Here is a 25,843-nt window from a genome sequence, read left to right as displayed (position 1 = left end):
CCGTATTCATAATCCGATCTTATATTTAAGATCGTCTCAAGTCCGAGCTCAAGACGCCACGCAGTCATTTGATTGATTGAACGGGATCTTAAGTCAACCTCCGACCAGACTTAAGGGCCGGTATTCACAGTTGGTTCTTATATTTAAGATCGTCTTAAGACTTCGTTCAACCAATCAAATGGCCGCATAGCATCTCTTAATTGGTTAAACGAGATCTTAAGACGATCTTAAATATAAGAACCAACTGTAAATACCGGCCAAGACGATTTTAAATATAAGATCGGACTGTGAATACGGGACTATCTAATTATAAGAACAAGAAGTATGAAAAAAATGTGAAAAATATCCATACAATTGTTATAATCCTTGGCCATTTAATTTCAATATTTTTTGCAATTGCGTATTCTTCTTTATTACTTGTTCAATATTGTTAGAGACGCGTGATATACTCTCGAAACAATTCGTATACACAACTCGTCTGCGGTTCTTGCTCAATCGTGAGGCATCCGGGCGTGACTTCATATTGCGTTACACTCAGGGTGAAATCTTCCCTCTCTAGCCGCGGATATTTGCCATCCAATAACATCTCTGGTATTCCCCGACGCCATCTGTTTTCTTTTTTTTCCGAAATAACAAACGTGCCAGTTTTCTCCACCTCTCGTGTCGAGAAAGGATCTCCTTTTTCACTACTAATTACGCCGCCATTCGACTCCTCTCTATGGGACCCATGTTTTCGTTTGTAATTTTTCGCAATTAGAGCACGAAATTGACACCCCGACATTTTTCCACAAAATGTTTTCGCAATTATATAGAATACTAAAAGAACGATGAAAAAAAGATATATTGGAAGATATTGTAAAGATGAAACAAATATTTTTGTAATCATTTTTTATTCTATTGAAAAATCTAATCTAATTTGCTCTTGAAGATAACGATTCATATAACGGGGATCCAGAACTCTCTTAATAATATTGAATTTGTGGACGCAGATGAGTGTAAATGAACGGCTCATAACCATTGGCTCATCCGAGGATAGGAGAGAATCACTCGGGCATCGATGGCGTACGTTCAATTTGAGATCGTCGAAGTGACGAAAGCCGAGATCCAAAATTATGCGATCGACTCGTCGCTCGCGGCTGCTTGTCGATACGCGTTTCAGCTTCGGCTTCCACGCGCGCGCGTCGAGACGTGCGATTTGCAGGTTAAATTAATCATCGCGGATGATCGATGCGAACGGAACGGGCGAAGAGACGAGCTACTTCGTGGTACATTGAAGCGCCGTTCGTATCAATTCTCGCCGATTACTCCAACGTGGCAGAGAGCCTGGCGTAGAATTTCCGAGGAAATTCGAGGGATATTATTACCGACACGAGCCGGAGGGAAACCAAAGCTCGACACTAAGTAGAATGACGATACGAAGGTTGACTATAGGTAGTTGACTATGGAAACTGTACTCTTGTGAAAAAATACTCAACGTGTTATGTCAAAAAGCGTCAAAAATCACATCAAAAAAAATTTCTCAAAATTATTATTGTTAATTAAAGGATACTATTCAAATGATGGTTAATTTATCGTTAACCTTCGATTGAGTCTTAACTTTAAAAATTACAATAATCCTAAAACTAAGAGCCTTTAAATAAAAGTGAATTTAATTTGCCCGACAAGAGTCAATCTTCAATTTACTCATTAAGAGATAATCCTTATTTATACTTACAATCAGTGTTTAGTTCAGTAAAATTAGACTTGAAAAAGGCAAAACTTCATAAAAATTAGGAACAAGCTGAATATTTGTGGAGACCTTCATTTCGACGTTCTAATAAAATCCTGAAAAGTACCCTTAATTCCAGCTAGGGCGTTTTTTTTATAAGGAGTAAAAGGGGGTAAATTTTAGTTTTTTGCCATTATCTCGAAAACTAACAATTTTCCGAGAAAAATAGTTATTATCAAAATTATAGCTCATAAAATTCTCTACAAAAAAGGTCATTATACTTTTTTTCGTACAACTAATCGTTTTTAGTAAAACGTGTAGTAAAATTGCAATGTCTAATATAATTTTTTTGCATTTCTTACAAGAGGTAAGGTCAACCCTTAATGATGATTAAATCAAATTTCATCAAAGTTGAGCGTATTTCTTCATAAATATGTATCTTGAGTATTAAAATGTTTAAAGGCGAAAAGGACACGTGTGCGTTATTTAAGTTTTTGCCAACTTTCGGTATGTGCCGTGAGATATATATTTAAACGCGTGAGACCCGTAGTTTAATTATATTCGTACAAGTACGGATTTAGTCCCTCGTATTCCGAGAGTCCGGACCTAGAAAATAATCTGCTTCCACCGTCGCGTATGGAAATTTCGCGAAAAGCTGTCGTGAACGAAATTTCGTTGCGAGAGTGAAATCTTCGTGCTTGCGGCTCAAGAGGGAGAGAGAGAGAGAGCTTTGTGCTTTTGCGAATTTAACCGCGAAATAAAGATCTTGCCCCCAAGAGAAACGTGGCTCTCCCAGCGAGTCATAACGTTCTTGATTAATATTGCAATCTCTGGCATCGCATGCAAAAAGAAGTTAATTACAAATGACTCGAGTCTAACAATAGATAGAATTAGACATCTTACAACTAGATTTGACTTTTATTTGCATAGTTTTGAATTTTTCATGATTATTTAGAGAAAAAACAGTACCTACTTTTAAGTAGAAACTTGGACGAGATAGGTTCGAATTCTCTGAAAAAAAAAGAAGTATTTCCAAATATATTCAAACTTAGATCAAGATAGCAAGTATTATAATAAATAGATCTTACGATTAGAGTATTACTTGTAAAAAATTCGATTTTTTTTTAGAATAGAAAGAACTTACAAGTATTATTTCGAATCTTGCTATTTCAAATATAAGCGTTTTAATTTCGATTACTTTGCAAATAAAATTTACAAAATATTATTCGAGTCCTAGAAAATAAAACTTCATTATTCAACTCGGACTTTTAAGTGTATATATTAAATTTAATCCCATCCCTGTTCGCGAGCTTCAATTTTAAAACGCACCTTATCCATTTTAGTAGCAAAACCTGAGATGTTTTGAGATTTGAGAAAATTAAAAAAATGTCATAGAGTTTTCTCCTGCACAAAAATGATGACAGAAATCAAATATCCCCTGGAATCGAGCGTCGCATATAAACGTAATGTTAGAACGACATATAGGACGATAGTAACGACGCGAGAATGGACAAGAATTCAATTGGAGCGCGTGTGCGACGATACTAAAATTTAATTTCGCCGTTTATAACAATCCGAGAATGCGCGCGCACGCGGATATATATAAAGTTTATTCGCGAAACGACGCGACGCGATGGGGGAGAGAATAAAGTCGGCGACCGCGCGTTTCCCGTTTTGTCGATAGAGGCCGAGTGTTGCGACCCCGCGGGTGCTCAATCACGAAATCGTAAACGTCGAGCGATCCGCGTGATCGATCGATCGTCGCCTTCCACCGCTCGCAATTATTATCGCACGTCGACGAATGACCCGAATAAATTATATCCCATTCTGCATTTCTCCTGCCCTGCTCGTGATAAATTTCGCGGCTAATCACTGCGTGACATATATCTATTATTCCTCTACTCGCTGAATATATCCATAGGATATATTTCAATAATAAGAGACTGTATGTATACATTTGACATTTGACCGCGAGAGAGAGAGAGAGAGAGAGAGAGAAGAGAGAGAGAGAGAAAGAGAGAGAATCTAATGCAAATAATTAAAAAAAGCTGATAAGAATATTTTTCGATAATAAGGATAATAATAAGAAGGATAAGGATATATTTCAATAATAAGAGACTGTATGTATACATTTGACATTTGACCGCGAGAGAGAGAGAGAATCTAATGCAAATAATTAAAAAAAACTGATAAGAATATTTTTTCCAGGTTCTCTCAATTTGATTGATCATTTTTATAGGATTTTTTATCAGAAGATGTTTACACAATCCATAGTTTTCGAGATATAGATTTTAAAAAATTCCAATATAATAGCCAATACTCCCCATTCCGACAAAATTCTGATCCAAAGTCATTTCTAATTAAATCAAAATTAGATTTGTGATATTAAAAAATTTCATGAAAAATCTCTAAAATAACCTGTTTTTTTATAAAAATAAAAATTTTGAAACATCGATATCTCGAAAACTCTGAATCATATATTTTGCAACATTTTTTCTCGATAAAAAAATCTATTAAGCACATCAATCAAATTGAGGGTCTAGGAAATAACTAATTCTTGCCGAGAAGCACAATCGTGACTGGAGAAAAGAAATCGAACGGAGAAGAATTATTCGTCGAAAAATCAATGTTCTCTAAAAAGGTTCTCGCGCGCGTACAGTTTCCATTCGTTGTACCGGATAATATTTATTCGTGCCGCGGTCGTAAATCAAAGCGCCTAATTTTTATTTCGCGCGATCGCGAGTCGAACGGCCGTAAATATCTTCCGTAACGGCAAATACGGCGGATTTATCACTGTAATTTCGCGTAAACACGACAGTCGGCGCCTATTAATTATATCCAGTCGCGTGTTTGATCAAACGATGCACGCGCGACTATTCGCTGATCGGCAAACAAGCGAAAAGATTTACTATACGGATTATCGTCACCGTCATGTATTTGCCCTGTGATCCGGCATTTGAGAAAACCGTCGTTATATACTGCTTCAGAATAGGGATGGGATCAAGTTTATATGTAACAGAAAAATCCAAGTCGAATCTAATAATTAAGTGTCATTTTCTAGGATTTCAATAATGCTTTTAAAAATAATATTAATAATACATATAAATCATATATAATAATACTTATAAATACTTATAAGTAATATATAATAATAATAAAATATATAATATTTAATAATAATAATAATAATAATAATAATATATTTCCCTTGTAAAAAATCGAATCTTTTACAAATAAGCTCAAGCTCTAAAATAAAAATCTATGATACTTGTCCACCCTATCCTTACTATTATAAATACCCACTCATGAAAAATTCGAATGAACTTACTTGGGTTCGAAAGGACTTGGAAGAATTCTCTTATTTTTCAAGGTATTTATAAAGAGTTCGAACCTATCCCGTCTTCGAATCTACTTGAAAGTATTGTTTTTTTTAAGCAATCATAGAGATTTCGAAACTATGCAGATAAATTCGAATCTACTTGTAAGATACTTAATCCCATCGCTAGTTCAGAATAGCCAAGCCCATTATCTCGAAAAGAGAGAGAATAAATCGAGCTTAATAAATTCCGCTCTGTCGTCTGTTTGTGCCAATAAATGGAGGATACTGTAGATTCAACTTAGCGAAACAACAATATAGTTCGCGAGTGTGGTCTCTGGTATTATTTCCCGCAGAGGCAATTGCATCGTAAAATTTGTGTAACCTTATGCGAAACGTAAAATAAAACGTTTTATGGAAAAGCTTATATAATATTCAGCAGCTTTTATAAAAGCGAAAAGAGAGAGAGTCTCCTCTGACTTTCGATATTATATTAGTCCTTAATAACAAAATTTGCTCGAATACAAATTGCTCAAGGAAAATAACGCGATGGAACTTTTCTACCGAGAGCCAGAAACCTTTTTGCCACCCTGGACTCGAAAGTTTACACCGGGTAGAAAAACAGCCATTAAAGTCAGCGCGAAAGAAATTAAAGATACTTTTGCATTGGGGAGTCATCGCGCGTTCCCACGCGAGCTTTTGCGCGACTAAAAGAGTCCCGAGTTAACTTAACTCGCACGAATGTAAACCGCATTATACCGCGGCCGAAGGGATCCAAAGAGAGATCCTCTAGTCTAACTGCGAAAGTGCATTTCGAGCAACAATGCAATTTTCGATTACTTAATATTCCGCGAATGAAATTTTGTGTAAAGCAAAACACGCGTCTGCTACTTTCGAATAGGTCGACATAACAGATGCAGATTGAGGTTAGGTTCCCAGCAAACACAGTATATAAATGTTATATACTTAAGCATGTTACATGTAACGTATATGTTAGTTGTAATTTCCCACTCATAGATGTAACATTTTTAATATTACATATATTACATTGTAGTTATATTGTCATTATATCCCAAGATAGCACTGACTTATCAATACATCAATGTGCTATTTGGTATATAATTACAATATAACTACAATGTAGTATATGTTATATTAAAATGTTACATCTATGAGTGGGAAATTACAACTAACATGAATGTTACATGTAACGTACACGTTATATTACCTGTTACATTCCGTTTTATTATAGCAATGTAACAATTATATATCGGTGTTTGCTGGGATAGATCAGTAGTCCCAGCAAACACAGTATATAAATATCATATACTCAAGCATGTTACATGTAACGTATATGTTAGTTGTAATTTCCCACACTCATAGATGTAACATTTTTAATATTACATATATTACATTGTAGTTATATTGTCATTATATCCCAAGATAGCACTGACTTATCAATACATCAATGTGCTATTTGGTATATAATTACAATATAACTACAATGTAATATATGTTATATTAAAATGTTACATCTATGAGTGGGAAATTACAACTAACATGGATGTTACCTGTAACGTATACGTTATATTACCTGTTATATTCCGTTTTATTATAGCAATGTAACAATTATATATCGGTGTTTGCTGGATTAGATTCTTCAAGTCTTAGGTGGGGTTCTTCAAGTCTTTTATTTTTTGGACACTGAATCTGGTCGTATTTGTGAGTTTTTGAGTATTGGATTTTAAGTTTATAGGTTTAGGGTTTACGGTTTTAGAATCTATATATGGATATTTGGATTTATGGGTTTATGAGTTTATGGTTTATAGCTGTATTGGTTTTTTGTTTTTTTGGTTATATATAGATTCATGGCTTTTAGATTAATATGTTTAAATAAACATGTTCTATCTCAATTTTTATATTGCGTAAAAAATATAGACCAAGTATTATATTGCTTGTATTCATAAGCGCTTGCAAATCTCGTATTTTAAAAGTTATATATCTCGGTCCAAAAATATCGGGAACAATGGAAAATGAATTTTGCAATTCAGAATATACTAACACTATATGAAAACATAGGAAGAAACATCATAGAAAAATCGGTATTCCCACAATAAATATATATAAATATTGTCTAAAACGCCATTTTTGGTCCTATTAACCTCATTTATCTCGTAAACCTGAAGTGATAGAGCAATTCATATTTAGCATCCAAAAATCTATGAGAAATGACTTGAGAAACCTGATCCGCATCTATCACGTCGACCAGTGATAATATGATAATCTACAAAAACAGTTTTCGTATGTTCAAATATGCTGTAGGCAAACGAAAAATGTGTGTGTGTATCTGTGTAAAAACGAGCCGAAGATTAATGACAAAGCAAATTACGTTGCGCCAGTTTTCAGTTTGCTATGTCATTTTGAACGGTCCACTGAACGATGCAAGCAGTCCCGGGTTCTCGCAGTGGGGCGAAAAAAAAAGAGAGCGAAACGGATTCACTTCCACTTCCGGCGCCACAGAAACCAGGCGAAATCCTCGGCATATATCTATGACATGCGTTACAAATGGATACAACCACAAAAGTGCAGCAGCTTCATTATTCAGCTTTCGCGAAAATATACAGCGGAATCTACATAATTAAAATTAACTTTGTCTCTGCTTTTCTGTTTGTTAACCATGTCGCGCAAAAATGGCCGGATTTTTAACAAATTCCCAGGGTATGTTTTAAGAGAACCGGGGGGGCTGTTGTAAAATACAGAAACTGTGCACAAAATTTATACTTTCTGTATATATACTTTAATGAATTTTTTCTTTTACACCAGATAATTAGCGGGACATTTTTTTTTGCGCCATGTGTTTCCGCGAGAAACAATAAATATATAAATAATATATCCCAGCAAACACTGATATATAATTGTTACATTGCTATAATAAAACGGAATATAACAGGTAATATAACGTGTACGTTACATGTAACATCCATGTTAGTTGTAATTTCCCACTCATAGATGTAACATTTTAATATAACATATATTACATTGTAGTTATATTGTAATTATATACCAAATAGCACATTGATGTATTGATAAGTCAGTGCTATCTTGGGATATAATAACAATATAATTACAATGTAATATATGTAATATTAAAAATGTTACATCTATGAGTGGGAAATTACAACTAACATATACGTTACATGTAACATGCTTGAGTATATGATATTTATATACTGTGTTTGCTGGGACTACTGATCTATCCCAGCAAACACCGATATATAATTGTTACATTGCTATAATAAAACGGAATGTAACAGGTAATATAACGTATACGTTACATGTAACATCCATGTTAGTTGTAATTTCCCACTCATAGATGTAACATTTTAATATAACATATATTACATTGTAGTTATATTGTAATTATATACCAAATAGCACATTGATGTATTGATAAGTCAGTGCTATCTTGGGATATAATGACAATATAACTACAATGTAATATATGTAATATTAAAAATGTTACATCTATGAGTGGGAAATTACAACTAACATATACGTTACATGTAACATGCTTGAGTATATAACATTTATATACTGTGTTTGCTAGGATATTTCGTACTTGTAGTTTCCCGATCAACGAATTCGTGGGTCAACATTTTTTCTCGACAAAAACTTTTTTTCTCCAGGAAGGAAGAATATCCCTCGGTTTCTCCAAAATGTCGCCGTCTCTATTCAAAATTTCACCCTCGCAAATTTCACACTCGCTTAGCGTCGTCTACACGCGACCACCCGAGCTCGTATCGTTCAGATATAGGTAGGTACAAACGCAAAGGGGATAAGGTGGACGAGGGAAAACACGGAGGGAAGTCGAGCGGGCCGAGAGAATCGCTTTTATTTTCGCCCTTTTCCCTCTGCGAGACTCGCAGCGCTCTCTGTAAATACAACGAAACGACGTCATATTGTGTCACTGGTAATGGCCGCTGCTTGTTTATCGCGATGCTCGCATTCAATGGCTCGACGAAATGTACAGGGTGTGTCACCAACTATATCTCCTTCTGGCCACAGAGATTCCTCCCGAGAGAAAATTCAAAGGGAAAAGAGTGCGGCGAAGTCGTCAAAAATCTAGGAAAATATCCTCCCGTCTCGAAAAGTTTAAAAAAAATTTCCCCCTTTTTCACCCTTTTCTAATTTTTTAATTAAGTAAAAACTTACGACTAATAGATTAACTTTTAGAAATATTATAATATATTGGAATAAAAGAGATTAGTAATAGAAAACGACATTAAAATAACTGCAAAGCGAAGAAAAATAACATTTCAAACTTTCCTAAATATCCCGCTTCTTAAAATTCCCGCTTCAGCGACTTTTCGGACCTATATTTTTCTCGCCTATTTTTCCATATGTAAGTTCGAGGTTAATTAATATATGGAATTTAGTAATCTCAAACCAAAAGATACAGTTCCGAAAAATTAATTTTCGCGCTTGAGCTCTATTGGCCGATTTAAATACCATATTTATATTATTATTAATACTAAGAGCCGATAAAAATATTTCTTATTTCCTAAATATGTTTAAAAAAATATTTCAATATGCAGATGTTTTATTTATTCTTCCTTTTTCGTTTTTTGTTCGATTTTAAATGTCGCCATCTGTTGCTAATGACTTTCTCGAATTATTTTTATTATTTCTGTGGAACGCTCATATTTTTTAAAATTAATTTACTAGTTATAAATTTTTATTTAAACCATTATTCAACTTAATTAGAGATGGTAAAAGAATTGAACCGTGCTCTCGCAAAGTAATTATTTGCAAAGTAATTTACGCTGTAAAAGCAACACTGTACATTAACCAAGTGTAGCAATATGGCGAGACGATGTAAATGTTTTATCTGCGCAACGATCGTGTTATCGTACACATATATCTCTCGAATATTAAAACGAAGCATTAAAGAGCATTTTCGATATAAAAGCGCATTCCTTCTCCAATTTATCCGCGTAGTTGCACCCTCGTGCGCTAGAGAATATTTCACGTCATCTTAGCGAAGCATTTCAATTTCGAATCGTCGCAGGGACGTGTTTCCTGCATTTTTACGCCAACAGATGCGAAATTCTGCGCGAAATTGCGCGCGTGTGCTTCATCCCCCGCGGTGGCAAGAATTTTTTGCCATTTCGCTGCTGCAATAAGACACGCGTCTATAAGCGGAAGGCAAGCATAAAGACGAGTAGTGGATATTAATATTTGACGGGATAGAAAGCGAAGGAGAGCACTTCGTATTGAGAAAATGTGTTACAGAACGTAGAAAATCCCCGGTAGCTTCTTCAAGTTTATTGTTTTGTAAGTTCCACAAGAGAAAATAAACGAGAGAGGGATAGAGATAAAAATCTACTTATTATTCCAAAGTAAATTCTATTAAACCAAGTATAATTAGACTCTGGTATAAATATAACGAGTCCGTAACGTATATCAGAGATTCGTTTTACTGTAATACGTAAATTAAAAAAACTGGTTGTTAATATAAACAAACTCGTTTTTTTTTTTAATAAAAAGATAATGTTTTACCTCTCGACCTGGTCCAATGCTCGACCCGGCAAGAAGATCAATATTATTCTACAGAAGATAAACTTTATAATTTGAAACAAGGAGAGAAAAGAACACAAGTTTCTTTCTCTCGGAGAAAATCCGGAGATTACGATAAATTTAAAAAAAATCTTAACTTAGGACAAATCTCAAGTAAAGATAATTCCAGGTACTTTTCGTCATTATATGAGTTTCGACATAAAATCGTGAGCCTCAAATTCGTAATGGTGTCTCGCTGTATGGAAATACTATATATATATATATATATATATACGTAAAATTTTGCGAGAGAGAGCGATTCCGCCTCTCGAATTTCTGGCGTCTGTCGTTTATTTTGCTTTGTATTCCGCTTCCGTGGAACGTTTCGCGAGAAACTGAGAATCATTCATACGTTCAGCAACTTTGCTCATCGCTAGGGATATGTATGTCGACATGAAATAAAGATGCAAGATGCGCTGGATAACGTGCCAAGATTCTTCTACGAATGTATCGTGCATCTAGGATAGACATAGCGAAGGTTAACGCATATATATACATATATATATATATATTCTGGATAAAATGTTGTCGGCGCGACGATATCGACGAAGAGAATTGCATTTATACTTGGATTCAACGCGAACCGGGCAAGTTCGAGGACAAATTTCGTTTCGATTGTGGAAAAGCTTTCGATCGTCGAGCACCTTTTGTTCCAGCGTTATTGACGAACTTTGATCCAAGTTCGAGCCTGCAAACCGACGAGCTTTGTCCAAACTATTGACATATTTCCAATGCTACGCTACTTTTGAGAAACTGCTAACGAGCATGTAGATATAGATGGAGATATAGATTAAAAAATGGAATATTGTTGAAATTCCGTTTTTTTTAAATTCTCTCGTTTAAACACTTAATTGTACTTTTCTCTTCTTGGATCGCGAGATACTCTAGAAGTCGCGTGTGCCTCTAATTGTGTAATCTAAAATCCCATACAGCGCAGATCATTGCAATTACATTGCAACAACGTTCCAATCTTGCAAGTTACAATTAATGTAATATTGTAGAGACATTACAGAAACATACAAATGTAATACTTTATGAAAATGTTGCAGCAACATTCCAGAAAAGTTATAAAAAATATTATTTAATGATCGCTAGTTCCTTTATCTACCGCTATGCGGCGCGCGATCTTCTATCTATTCCATATTTAAATAGTTAGAATTACATAAAGGTTGGAGAATCTATACTAAAAGTATCATGCCTACATATTTACATCGGTTTAATTTTTGGACTTAATCCCAAAACACAGGGAATTCAGATATTAAAGTACATACTAAACTGATTCCTCAGAAATTCGACAGATAAATATTCGATGAATTCGAATGAATGAAAATCTGTCCATTGTATTTTACATACTTATTTTAAAAACAAAATTTTTAATTTCATGAAGTAAATTATTAAGTCTGCAACTTTTTACTATATTCATTATTATAAAAATTACATCACAATGTTATTGTAATGTTTCATTGCAACATTAGAAAAGGCGGCCATCTAGTCGTTGCAGCAATGATGCAGCAATATTTCGCAACCAATATGCAATATTGCAATGTTTCAATGTAATCTATGCAATATTTCTGCAATCTTTCGGTGCTGTATGGGATGTGTTCTTTATGTGAGAAACCAATTGTGCATCGAAAAAAATTGTATTTATATATAGAATCAGTCTTAACAAAGTGTTATTAAATGTTTTTAGATCATCCTGTAAAACTTGAAAAGATATTTTTGTTAATATAAAAATAAATAATTTCGTCTATATGTTTATAAAAAAGGAATATTCAATACCCCAATCTTCAAAGAATTCCCATCTTAAGGTAAAAGGATTTTTTTGGCACCTATTTAGGACAGGATATTCTAAAAATAAGTGGAGAATTTTTACACTGAGAATATAATTTTTTTAGTACGGCAAAGAATATTGACCTATAAGTCGAGTGGAGGAAGAAAAAACTCGTATGCGCGCAAACAACTTGGATGAAGTTAATAAGTGGCTCAAAAAAGAAGATTTAAGAAAAGTGTTCACAAATAAAAGTAATATGTAACTAATAATTCAGCACTCAGGCCTCATGTCTCATGTCTATGTTTTTCTTTTCTTCTGCGTTGTAAAATAATTTACTTTTTTGTTAATATAAAAATAATCCCATTCTTCGTCTACATTTTTATAAATTTTGAATATCTGATAAAGGATTTCTCTCTTAAGAGGATTCTTTTAAACATGGGCGTCCGCAGGATTTTTTCTAGAAGGGGACGTAATTAAATATTTTATATTTTTTCTTTCTTAACTTTTTGTTATTTTTATTTTTTTATATATTGAGTATGCAAATAAATTCCAGTGTTTTCAAAAGAAGAGCTTAATTTTTTTACTGACCTCCAAGGAGGGCAAATGCCCCCTTCTCTGCAGACGCCCCTGCTTTTAAGGTCTATTTTAAAGAACAGAGTATTCTAAAAAAAAAGTGGAAAAATACTTTAAACGGGAATACAACTTTTTCACAGCGTGCCGGTGCGCGATTGTAAAACCGAATGGTAGCGACAAAGTATGACGTACACTGGTGGACACAGAAAACCGAGCGACCGCAGCGCGTTCGCGGAGTTTGCCGTTAACGGGAGATCCCCTGGAATGAAATATTGTTGGCGGCGAGTATTTTCATGGCGGGCGAGACAATTCATCGTCGCGGTCACCGATGATAAGAGATATACGGAATACGAGAACTATTGCGCGGTAATTATTTCTGTTGATAATATGGAAATTAAAAGAGTTTAACGAGAAAAAACGACCGAGAGAGTTGCTCGCACAGCGAGGGAAAATCAATTCCAAACGCGGGACTCTCTATATATCATAGAAAAATTAATGCCAGGTAGTTTTACGCGCGTAACGCCTCTCTTTCTCTCTACACGAAGAGAACCGGAATGCGAAAATTACGCACTTTGAAGGGCATGAAATTAATTCACCTGCCTCGTCGCCCCCACGTAACTGATTTGAAAGCAGCTTTTCATGGTGTGGCAAATTGATATTTTTTTTATTTCGGTGCGTTTCTCGCCCGCTCTCCCGTATCGGAATTTTGCGGAAGGTTGCGAGGATTGCGGAAATTCGGCACAAAACTTCATTGCTGAATTATTCGCAGTTAACGCATCCGAGGAATTCCATTTATTTTCCTGTCCCGCGCCGATAGATAAAGGATCGCCGTTTTATCTCTATGTGACAGGAATGTAATCACCCTTTAACCCTTTCGTGACAATTTCTCGACATCTTTCGTCCAAAAAAACAATTTTTCTTTTTTTTTAAATACCCAACTCGGCATTTCTCTTCGCGTTTCAACAAGAAAATGAGAATTTTTAAAAGATCCACAATTTAATGTTCTCGTGCGCGGAAAATGCCGCGCTTAAAGTAAGCATCTACCAGGAACAATTACGCGCGTATTTCCCGCAAACATTTACTTTATCCATAGCTCTCTTTCATTCGAACAAAACCGTCGTAAATGCTGAAAGCTTGTGTTAATTACCGTTCTCGCATCTTATGCAAACACAGAACTACAATCATTATCGGAACGTACATATGGACAATTCTCACACGTCGAAACAAACATTTGCTTCTGATCTTGAAACAATCGGTAGACATAAAAAATTATTAATTACGCGAGCTGTCTGGGGAGGCGGAAGATGGGATCGTCACGAACAATACAAACATGGCGCTAATTGTTTGACGAAGTATAGTCGCGGGTGACCCTAGTAGTCTCTCTCCCTACATAATCGCGCGAGTAATCAAAATTAATGAATTCCCGCCGATGACCGGACTATACCGGGTGTTGTAATTGGCACAAATCTCCTTACGTGTCTGATACGTATTTCAATTTTCCGGACCTTGCGTCAATCAAGAGGGAGAGTGAGAAGGACGACTGATAACAGGATGAAATTCGCCCCTTTCTCTCTCTGTCGGTCGGTCAATCCGAGCTGATGTAGCGAGCGCAAACCATATACACGCTGTAAATTGCAAATTAGCTTAAGCCGATTTTGATGGGGTTCATGGTGACTGCCTGCGAAGGGCTCGAAGAAATATTCGTCCACACGTATACGTATGTGTATATTACATAATACACACGGGCAGCTGTGTGAAACATGCGCGCGACAGGATTCCAATCTTCGAGCGATTTGCATTCAATTTGGTTGCACTTGACGGTTCAGTTGAATATCACGTCGTCAAAGGGATAAAAGGGGTGAGTCTTGTGTTTCCATTAGATTCTCCGGCGGACGGACGTTGTTGTAAATTTGGAGAACAGCAGTCCTTTTTTAATAAATACGCTGGACAATTTTGCGCGCGCACATGTGTATGCATGTGTGTTCCATCCTTGCGAAGAAAATAGAAGCGATATTTTTTAGATCCTCGCTTAATTGCGAGTGGATTTTATCTTAACAGAATTTTAATACGATGCTCTCCGGCGAATAAAAAAAAAAGCGCTGAATAAAGATGACCCGTTATTAAATTTTTGCTCAGAGGGAAATTAACCCCCGAACCCTCGTATACCGCCAAAGAATGCGTAATCGAGAAATAGCGCGACGCACTCGAGACACCCTTTATGCAAAATGTACACACGTTTCCGCATCGCATGCGGTGGCTCAGTAAAACAATGGAAACCGCTATAACCAGAACGGGGATCCGCGGCGGAGCGCTATTAAACGCTCAAGTGATTCTAGATGCGCGTGACGTGACGGAAAATCATCTCCTCAACAGGAAACAGTAATAAAAACAGATATACCCTTTCTCTCCGGCGAAGTCTCCCCGGCGTTTATTGTTTCATTGCGCAATTGTACATATGTATGTATATATCTGATACAATTAAATACCGAAGATCGTTACGATTTTCCAGTCAATTAAATTTTCAAAGTTATCTCGAAATGTCTCCCCAAACATTCCTTCTTCCTAGAAATGTACCTAAACACTTTATGGACTTATGTATTATATATCGCAGTATTTTTTAGCAAAGGCAAAAAGAAATAAATTTTCGAACATTAGAACGCCAGATGAAAAGAACGTTTACAAATTCTGTGTATAAACGCAACCCTGCCTGTATTCCAGTATACCATTATGGTGTGACTTTCCGCGTGACAATCTCGCGCGTTAAGTATGCAAACTAACTTAATGCTAATCCAAAGTCTCGCGCGGCGAAGGTAAACGTACCGTACGGCTGAAAAGTTTCAGGACGCAAACTGTTGGATCATGCGCGATATATCTTTGTATATATATATATGTGTGTGTGTGTGTGTGTTGTCCCAACGACGCTCACACGAGAAACAATAGAAGGCGCGGCAGGCGTCACGGCGCCTCCGCCGTTAGTCAGCTTGCTAAAACCGGAACGGAGAAGATCCGTGTTCGTGCGACACGCTATTAAATGTTCTCTCACTATCCGTGCGCTATTAAATGCTCTCCCTCACTATCCGCGCGCTATTAAATGCTCTCTCTCACTATCCGCGCGCTATTAAACGCCCTCCTTCACTATCCGTGCGCTATTGAACGCTCTCCATCATTATCTTAGCACTATTAAGAGGTCCTAAATGTCCCTATTTTATCGATCAAACAGAACAAAGTTTAAGATCCTCTTAACCCTCAAAATCAATATTTATAAGAAAAATTTCCTGGGATGTAACTTACATCCCATGTGATCGTTTGTATTTTACATTTGACGTAATCATTCGAGAATTAAACACTCTCCCTCACTATTCGTACGCTATTAGACACTCTCCCTCACTATCCGTGCGCTATTAAATGCCCTCCCTCACTATCCGTGCGCTATTAAACGCTCTCCATCATTAGCACTGTTAAAGGGTCCTAAATGCCCCTATTTTATTGATAAAACAGAACGGCGTTTAAAATTCCCTTAACCCTTCAAAATTAACATTTATGAGGAAAATTTCCTGGGATGTAACTTACACCCGTCCGTACTTTACATTTCACGTAATCATTCGAGAATTAACCACTCTCACTCACTATCCGTGCGCTATTAAATGCCCTCCCTTGCTATATCCGTGCGCTATTAAACGCTCTTCCTTTATTATCTTTGCACTATTAAGAGAATCCTAAACGCTCATATTTTATCGATAAAACAGAACGGCTTGTAGGATCTTCTTAACCCTCAAAATTAACATTTATGAGGAAAATTTCCTGGGATGTAACTTACACCCCATATGATCGTCCGTACTTTACATTTCACATAATCATTCGAGAATTAACCACTCTCACTCACTATCCGTGCGCTATAACCCTCAGAATTAACACTTATGAGGAAAATATCCTAGAGTGTAAGTTATATCTCATATGATTGTTAATATTTTATATTTTGACGCGATTATTCGAGGATCAAACGCTTTCCCTCACTATCCATGCACTATTAAACACTCTTCCTTATTATCCTTGCGCTGTTAATCCTCTCTCTCACCATCCGTGCATTATTCGCAACACTCTTGGGATCAACAATGAGACGAGCCGCAAAAAGGTTCAACGACTGGAACTCGAGGATGCTATGGGGTGGATGGAGAAGAGGGTCAGAGTTCGCGCCGCCATCATATTATGCGGAATTTGGGCGATTCACCGCCCGCGGCCTAGTATGCCGGCCCACAAATCCTCCGTCTCCGGAACGACTATTTAAACGTCAGCTAACATTTCCGAGAGGTCAGCTGGGGTGTAGCTCGTAAATTTTGATCGCTGACTCCTTCCTCGCGAACGAATCTCGAAGAGAGGAGTGTGTTTCGGGACATCGGTGAATATGAAGCCGGTATTTGGCCCAAAGAAGTAGTAGGGCATTTTAATCATCTTTCGACTTTTCATCGTTCTTCAAAGAGAGAGAGTACGCGGATGTAAATATTACATTCTTCGATATATTACTCCCCGGATGACTTTGATACTCCGCTCGTTGGTTAAAGTTAGATTAAGTCCTCGTATTTTCACGCTGAAACATCCCGAGTATTTGAGATAGAGAGGAACTGTGTATAAGTGCAAGTCTCTGCATCCGTCGGTGTATTAAGCGCGCGCGCGCTCGCGTTGTTTACGTCGAGGGTTACGATAAAATTAATCCTTTCCGTGCGAATACGTAAGCCGATACTTAGTCGTGAAATACAGGCGGCGGCTCCGTGTAAAGCGCTAAAATATACCGTGTAATTCCGCCGAGAAAGAGAACTGCTATGTATGAAATTGAAACGAAGTTTTCATTTCTGGAAGCGAGCCTGTACCTCGTAAATCCTCCGTTGCTAGGATGGAAGAAGAGAAGGCAAAGGGAAGAAGAAGAAGAAGAAGAAGAAGAAGAAGGCAAGAAGGAGAGAAAGAGAGATGGACGTCCCAGAATTAATAGCGCGTTATATACAGTTAGTATGATAAAATTAATTCTCGAGGGGTAACTGTATGCGTGCCAGCGCCGACATTAAAGCGCGCAAAGTGTACTCGCCATCTTCTATCAGTCTACTTATCAAGTAATAACACTGATCAACAAAATATCTCTGTTTAATTGCCAAGGATATTTGAATACATTTAGAGTATTTTGGAGATGCTGGATCTAAAAATAACAACAGTTTTGTCGAATTGGCTCTAGTTTTTGAGATAATGGATACTCAAATTACAATTTTACCCCAAAACAACCTGTAGCTGCTGATATGTGCAGCAAAATTTGGTCTGCCTTTTTATTCTTTTTATCTCCAACACGTTCCTGATGACCCACATAAAAGAAAACAGTACAAACAGCATTTTTCTGCATTAATTGTGATTATCTAAATCAACTACTTTGTTTTTATGCTATTTTGTTGAATATAACATCAGGGATTTAAAACAGTTTTTGTATGATTTGACTATACATTATATTTGATATATTTTTTAATGTTTTTTACTACAAATTACTCATTATCTAAAAAATTAAAGCCAATCTAGAAAAACCAATACTATATTCGGAATCAGCGACATAAAATCAATATAATATAATTAGCTATAAAATCAATATTGACCAGTGTAATTATGAAAATGGAATATCAAGACGAAAAAAGAATCTTATATCGATATGGTATAGTTTTCAAAAAAAGAAAAACGTTTAAAAGTTCAAGAGTCTAACAATTTCAAAAGATCGCGAAAGAAAATATATATTTTCCCCTTTTTCTCTCACCCTCCGCGTTCTCCCGTCTGCGAGGAGATGATCCCTGAAATTCCTGCGTTCGTGGAGCGCGTGACGCGAATTCCAATTTCCACGGACTCGTTATCACGCGCGAGGGCGCCCACGTTATTAAATGATTACCGCCGCCTTGATTATCACAGTCGGTGTCCTATTCCCGCTTTACACGACGCCGACTGTTGTTACCGATTTGGACTTTGATCTCGACGGCGCCATGAATATTGCCGGATGTAAATGACTCTCTCGTCAATGAGAAGGTCGAATCGGACGAATGCAATATCGGATGATTGAGGAAGAAGAGAGGGCGAGAAGGAGGATTCGAGAGGAGACCTAGAAAATAAGCGGTCTAAATGGGGCGACGGAAAAAGAGGATTGGGGACATCGAAGAGGAATAAAAAAGGAGGGAAAGATCAGCTCGGCCAGTGGAAGGGAGGGGATGCCATCGTCATTGGTGACGTCGAACGATCGGAAATGAGAACCGCGCGAGAAGGAAATGCGGAGACGCCGCTGAGGATGATTCGCCGTTTAAGGGGATCCTTCACATTTGTCTGTTTTATCGACCAATTATTATTTTCGTACTTCTAGTCTTTTGTCGCATTAATTTGACAGAATTAAAAATGCTTCTCTACGATTGCAATCTATACATGAATAATCCCAGAAAAGTTCGATTTTATATGAAAAACGAAAAATAATTACGAAATTACAGTTTTCCTTATCAACTTTTATTTCAATATGACGTCTCGAATGACAGATGAAGTGTCAATTTATCATATAAAAAATATACATTTTATATAAATATAAGCACAAGATTCCTGGGATTAAGATACGTGAAAAAAAGAACTATTATCCTCTAAATCTAGATTAGAAGTCTATATAAAAGTAAACTTTGTTTTATGATTCGTACGTACGTGTGCGTGCATTGTAGGTTAGGTATATAATAGAGGAAAAAATAGCAATACATATTTACGTTCAAACCTATAATAGTATTAAACGTAGCAAAAAGTGATTCCATGTGTGCCATGTATACACGTTTCATTTGGATGATTTATAATGTGAAAATCAAAATATCAGTAATTCTTCGAAAATCAGTCGGTAATTACCGATATTTTTAATTCCAAAATGAGGGCGCTACTATTTTGTCGGGGTTAGAGTTCCTCTAATAAGAGTTAAGACACCGTCCGCCATTAATAGCCAACTGTATCATATACAGTACATACATTATATACTTATACCATTACATGTCTCGAATAACTTTATCTTTTTCTTTTGTTTATTTTTGTCTCTTTCTTATATTCACTTCTTGGCTATAAATGGCGGAACCAATCAGAAATCGACCTCGCGTTGTCTTAACTCTTACTAGAGGAACTCTAGTCGGGGTTCGTCGTTCGCTGAGGGATCCAGCGATTAAGGAGCCAGCTTCTCGGGATGCTGCTAGTTCTCTGTCTCTCTCTCTCTCTCTCTCTCTAGCACGCGCGGCGCTGTTTAATTCGCGCGTATAAAATGGATTATGCGCTCGGATTCGCGGACACTCGGAGCGTCTATCGGAACGCGGAGAGGAAAGACTCCGACGATGAGATTTTCAGGATTCTGTGAACTCTAAGAGTTTTCTGAGAGGTGATGTTCCCGAAGTGCGCGCGCGTCGTTAACATTGTGTCTCTGAAATTCTTCAAATTGCTCTAAATAAAATTTCGAACGCTTGGAGTTGTTAAATATTGTTAAGAATTATTTGTTCCTTGTATTAGGTACATTAAATTGTCAAGTCCGAGATTATTTGTTAAATAACTGGAATACTACACGACATTATGTAAATATATAAGATACCTGTACAAAATTATTTAATATTAAATTTAAATCTGACATAAAACAGCTTAACAAATTCGCATTTTTCGAGGGCAACATTGACGCACTTTCAAAGACACGATAGAATGGTTCATAAATTCGGAAAGGACTTATCGCACAAACGGAATTGTGCGCCGAACGGACATGGCAGGCATTGAATTAGGCGCCGCAATTTCAAAGTCGTCCGAAAGAGAAAGAGGAAGAGAAAGAGAGAGAGAGGACCATTAACATGGTTGGATCTAAGCCAGACCGTTGAATTCGCTCCAAGAGCTTCGGGATGACGAGACGGCCTGACGTTTCCTCGTTTCGCGAGGGCGGTTTGAGGATCCTTAAGAGTGGTCGATGTTGCCAAAAATTGTGACAAGCAGACCTAAGGACGACAGCGGCACGAAAAAGAAGAGAGAAAGGAAAACTCTCCTTCCTTTGTCTTTTAGGATTTTTCGCTTCGAAACCCTCTTGCGGCGCAACGAGGACTGGAAAGTTCTATTTTCCAAAATTTTCGCCGGGAGAGACGAGAGAACTCTCTTTGCAGGAGAAGAAAATAAAAGAATAAATTGTAAAGGGCTAGTAAAAAGCTTTATGTACTATAGAAAAATTCCTCTTCTATATTTTAACATAGAAGGATGGAAAAATAATTTTGCTACACCTAACATATCTGTGCTTAACTCTTCCTAGACCTTTTCAATCTAAATTCGTAGGAAAGAAAATATTAATTTGACGCACAGAGATATATCCCGTTTTATTATCACGTGACACTGTATTATTAATAATAAAACAAGTAATAAAATTAAGTTGAAGTCACGCTTAGAAATTAATTAACTTATTTGAGAATCGCACTCCCCGTCTGAATAGATCTTTACATCCAACTACTCGATTCGCGAGTGATAATCACGATGGGAAAGAGAGAGGAGCAATCACATACAAGCGCCATGAAATCCTCGGGCTCATCAACGGGGGCCATTTTGCCTCTCTGTCGAATCAACCCACCGGGAAAGCCACCGTGCCTCATCTCGATGATGGATCAAAGCAATCCCTGCACTTCATTCGCGATCCCTCGATGTTCGCCCGACATTATGCCGTTCATTCGCGGATTAATACCGATAATAACCGGTTGACCCAATATTCGATGGGTATGCAATTATTCATGGGAGGAGCTGGGAAAATAACGCGAATCGTCGGATTATTTTCTCGCGAACGGAGTAACAACGATAATTAAAACGTCCGATTATTAATTGCCGCTCGCCTTTACAACGTGGCAGAGAAAAGTTGAGCTTTATCGATTCATGCAATACACATAAAATACTCGAGAACATTATCTCGCATTTGTCACTTGGAACTTTTAAGGGGAGGTTCTGGTCCAAAAGCCCGAAAATTAACGTACTTTCAGGAATTTTTTTTGAGCGAACGTAAATCTTTTTTGAAAAAACTGTTTGTGGCATTTATTAGTACATATTTGACGAATCATACAAAATTTTGTCGAGCAAAAATAATTAAAAATGGTGGCTCCAGCCCTCACTGAAGAAAGCCATGCGCGGCGATAGTGAATGTGCGCGAAGCACTCTACAGCCCTGCCAAGTGATTTGAAACGAAAAAACGAAAAATATTCTTAAACTAGATGAAATTCGGGGGGCCTTATGAATTTCCGATTTTTAAAAAACCCTTTTAAAAAAAAATGGCGGCCATTTGAAAAAAAAAAACCTGTTTTTCCTATTTTTTTGGCTTTAACGTTAAAAAAAATATTTAAAAATTTTTTTTTGAAAAAAACGCTTTCTGAAGGCCCCCTAAATTGAATAAGCTTTAATTTGAGCCGTCAAACATCGAAATCGGTTCAGTCGTTGAAGCGGAATCGTGCTTCGCGCGCAAAAAAAAGGTGTATCGAGAAAAACGCGTTTAAAGTTTGACGAAAAAAAATAAATAAATAAATAAATTAGATATGAAAATATCCTTTTGCCTACACATTTTCAAGACCCAAAGAATGAAAATAAAGCAACAAAAAAAAAATTTTTTTTTGATCGATTTTGACCAGAACCTCCCCTTAAAGGAATTTCCCGAATCCGAAAATGTGTGATTTCAGACTTTTGACGATATATTGTGCAATTTTTTTTTTTAACAATCATGTTTTTCCTTTATACCAATTGATTCTTCTTTTACGAAATATTTTATAATTTATGTAAAATTTGAAATATAAAATATATATTTTGTAAAATATTCACTTTTTGGCTGTCCTCATTTTATAACTTTTACGCTGAATATTGCGAGAAATCGATTTATGTTAAAAACATAGTGGTCCGTTTAAAAAAATTAGATTGATTTGAATGACTTTAAAAACTACGCAAGGGCAATGTTTCGTCCCCTTCGAAATCCTACCATTTTCGCCTGATACATTTTTTTTCTCAAATTTCCGTGATTTCCAAATATTTGCCCGTCAAGACTAACATGAATCATCCTGCAGAATTAAATCTAGAATTTCGCTTACTCTATACGACGGAGGATTTCGTCATCCGATAATCCGCCGTTCTCTTCTTCCGGTCCTTTTTCAAAGGGCAAATTGAAGAAAAAAGGACGACCTTAACTAGAATTAAGGGAGTAAAGGGACGGGAAAGGGAAGGAAGAAAGGAAAAGAGTAAACTTCGATCTGGCCTATCGTCTAACATAATAATCGATACTGCCGTGGCAGCGGAACGTATCCGGAATTTCAGCGAAAAAGGACTCGAGTCAGCAAACGTCGCGGGATAAAAGGATCGCGGAGATCCTCTTTTCCTCCCTCCTTACGCTTTTCCATCCCCTTCCCTTTCCACCCCCCGCGATATTCTCATTCTCGTCGGATATTTTTGCGGCAAATTGACTGCGCCTGCTGTTTATCCGACATCGAACCGGGGTATCATCGATTTGCCGCAATCCCAGATATGAGTGATATATATATATATATATATATATATATATCACTCATATATATATATATATATATATATATATATATATATATGTACCAGTGCCTATGGCTATTGCCAATACGCATGATTGACGTGAATTTCGATGAATTTAGATTTTTATGTATCTTTATGCATATAGCCACAGGAGAAAAAGAGAGGGAACGAGAGAGAAAGAGCTACTTTGTAGCTCGCCGCGCAATGCATTTATCATTATTTGCTGGAACATTGTGAAAACTGTTTGTGTTTACAGAAGAAAGACCAATTTATAGAGTTCATGTCAAAATATCATCGCGAAAACATTGCGAAATATATTTTATCTAAATATATAAATATCAATATAAACGTATAAAAATGTATAACATTAAAAGACGTTTACATCTCTCATCTTGTAAATAAATTTTCTTTAAATTCCCTGATTTTGGTTCACGTAAAGTTTTAAGTAAAATTTAATAATTTTTAGATGTAACTTTGAAATAAGTTTCTTTATGTGACCTTTCTAAGACAAACACTTTTCACTTGTGTAATATTCTTCTTTTTACTAAGAATTATAATAAAAATTGTGTGCTACACATTCAATAATTTGAGATAACAAACATTGTATAAATATGAGATATATGTATATGTATTATATATTGATAATATATTGAAAAAAAACATAATTCGACAATCTTTGTAAATATATTTTAAAATAAATATTTTGTGTTACAAAAAATGTACAACTTTTTAAGGAACATTTTTTTAGTATTTATTGATTTATTAAGTCAACAATATATGATAAGAGCATCATTTATCAAAAGAATTTAAATATAAATAATTAAAAAAATTTTGTTTTCTTCAAATTTTATTTTAGTTTTGCTCATTTTTTTACCTCAAGTAAATATGTATAAAGATATATGATGCAATTATATTTATATACACATTATATACACAAAATTGCCTTCCTCATCGTATACCATATGTATAGGTAGAATAAATTAAACCGAGTAGGAAAGTCCTGTATCGGTTTACTATCTTTGCAATATTTAATAAGAAATTAATTAAAAAAGAAAGCTAAAGTAATAACTTTATTCGCCGCTCTTTTATAATCAATTTCTTATTAAATATTGCAAAGATCACAAAATGTTAGAGGACTTTCCTACTCGGTTCAATCCCCTTTAACTGCACGCGATAGATGAAGCGATTAATATCGGGCATCCTATATATACATATATATATATATATATATATAATATATTTTGGATATATAAATTTGACTGTGCAATATTATTTGTTTGAGAATAAATTTTTTATAAAAATGTAAAAACCATTTTTTTGTTAATTTTAGATTATCACAAACTGCATTTATGAGCTACATTTATACTCGTCGGAATCCCTAATCGCAGATGCGATGGGGATACGTGCAGTGAATCGCTTTGCTCGTGGGAAAAGAGCGAGAAGGTGGATTGTTCGCGGGTAAGATATGCGCATCCACGAAGAGTGACAGCGAGTTCTTATCATCCCGTTTCCGGTCGATCGCTACTCGAGGACTCGATTACGGCGGGGGTGAGGAAGAGGAGGAGGTCGCCGCGGTCGTCCGTGAAGCGATTTTTTACCAAGTAATTCCTACGGCGAAACTATCGCATCGGCGCCGAGGCGAAACGGCCAATTCGAGGCTGTTTTATCCGACGATTCGAAAACGCTCGATCGCGCGCGGTGAACGATAAAAAAAAAGTGAGAGAGAGAGAGAGAGAGAGAAAGAGATTTCGACGGGGACTAGCATCGCTTTATTCGACTGCGTTTCAAATTTAGAATCGAAACGCTGGATGAATCGCTGTAAATCAACGTGTGTGTGTGTGCGCGCGCGCTGATAATAGCATTTGCGCGCGAATCGGAACCCTTTTAATCTGGGTTTTAGTTAAAACGGGTATAAATTGCTCATTAACTCCCTGATTTTTGTACCTGCAGAAAGAAGCTGTATATCTCTTGTACCATTTTTAGTAAAAGGAAAAAGAAAAAAACGATGGTTGTTCAAAATTGGAGACAAATATTATTTTACCGGAGAAACAGAATTTAATTATATCTGGCACGCGCGATATACTAATGAAAGATTAAATATTTTCGACACAAACTGTAAAATTGTTATCAAAATATTTTTTATCACATATTTTCGATATTGAAATTAGCCAACATTACACGACTTAATAATAATTATAGTTTTTTGCAAAAATTAATTGGCAATAGCGCCGGCTCAATAAATACTTCGCATAAAGTTAAATCAATAAAGCAGTTACGTTCGGTAAATATATTTCCTCCATATTGA

General features: G+C 36.2%; 1 protein-coding gene across 2 annotated transcripts in view; it reads right to left on the bottom strand.

Moving 5' to 3' along the window:
- The window catches only part of LOC114939402 (uncharacterized), a 161,818-nt gene that overhangs the window by 98,696 nt on the left and 37,279 nt on the right, over positions 1–25,843 (bottom strand). Inside the window, exon 2 of one of the 2 annotated variants that reach the window (XM_029313698.2) lies at positions 2,682–2,719. The exons of the other annotated variant lie outside the window; for it this stretch is intronic. The gene's annotated coding sequence lies outside the window, so the exon portion shown is untranslated. The remainder of the gene's footprint in view (positions 1–2,681; positions 2,720–25,843) is intronic. 2 annotated transcript variants of the gene reach the window in all.

The sequence above is a fragment of the Nylanderia fulva genome, unplaced genomic scaffold (genome assembly GCF_048542155.1).
Source record: "Nylanderia fulva isolate GAGA-0341 unplaced genomic scaffold, ASM4854215v1 Scaffold32, whole genome shotgun sequence".
Taxonomy (NCBI): Eukaryota; Metazoa; Arthropoda; class Insecta; order Hymenoptera; family Formicidae; genus Nylanderia; species Nylanderia fulva.
The sequence above is the reverse complement of the archived record's forward strand: the minus strand, read 5'-3'. Positions and strand labels throughout refer to the sequence as shown.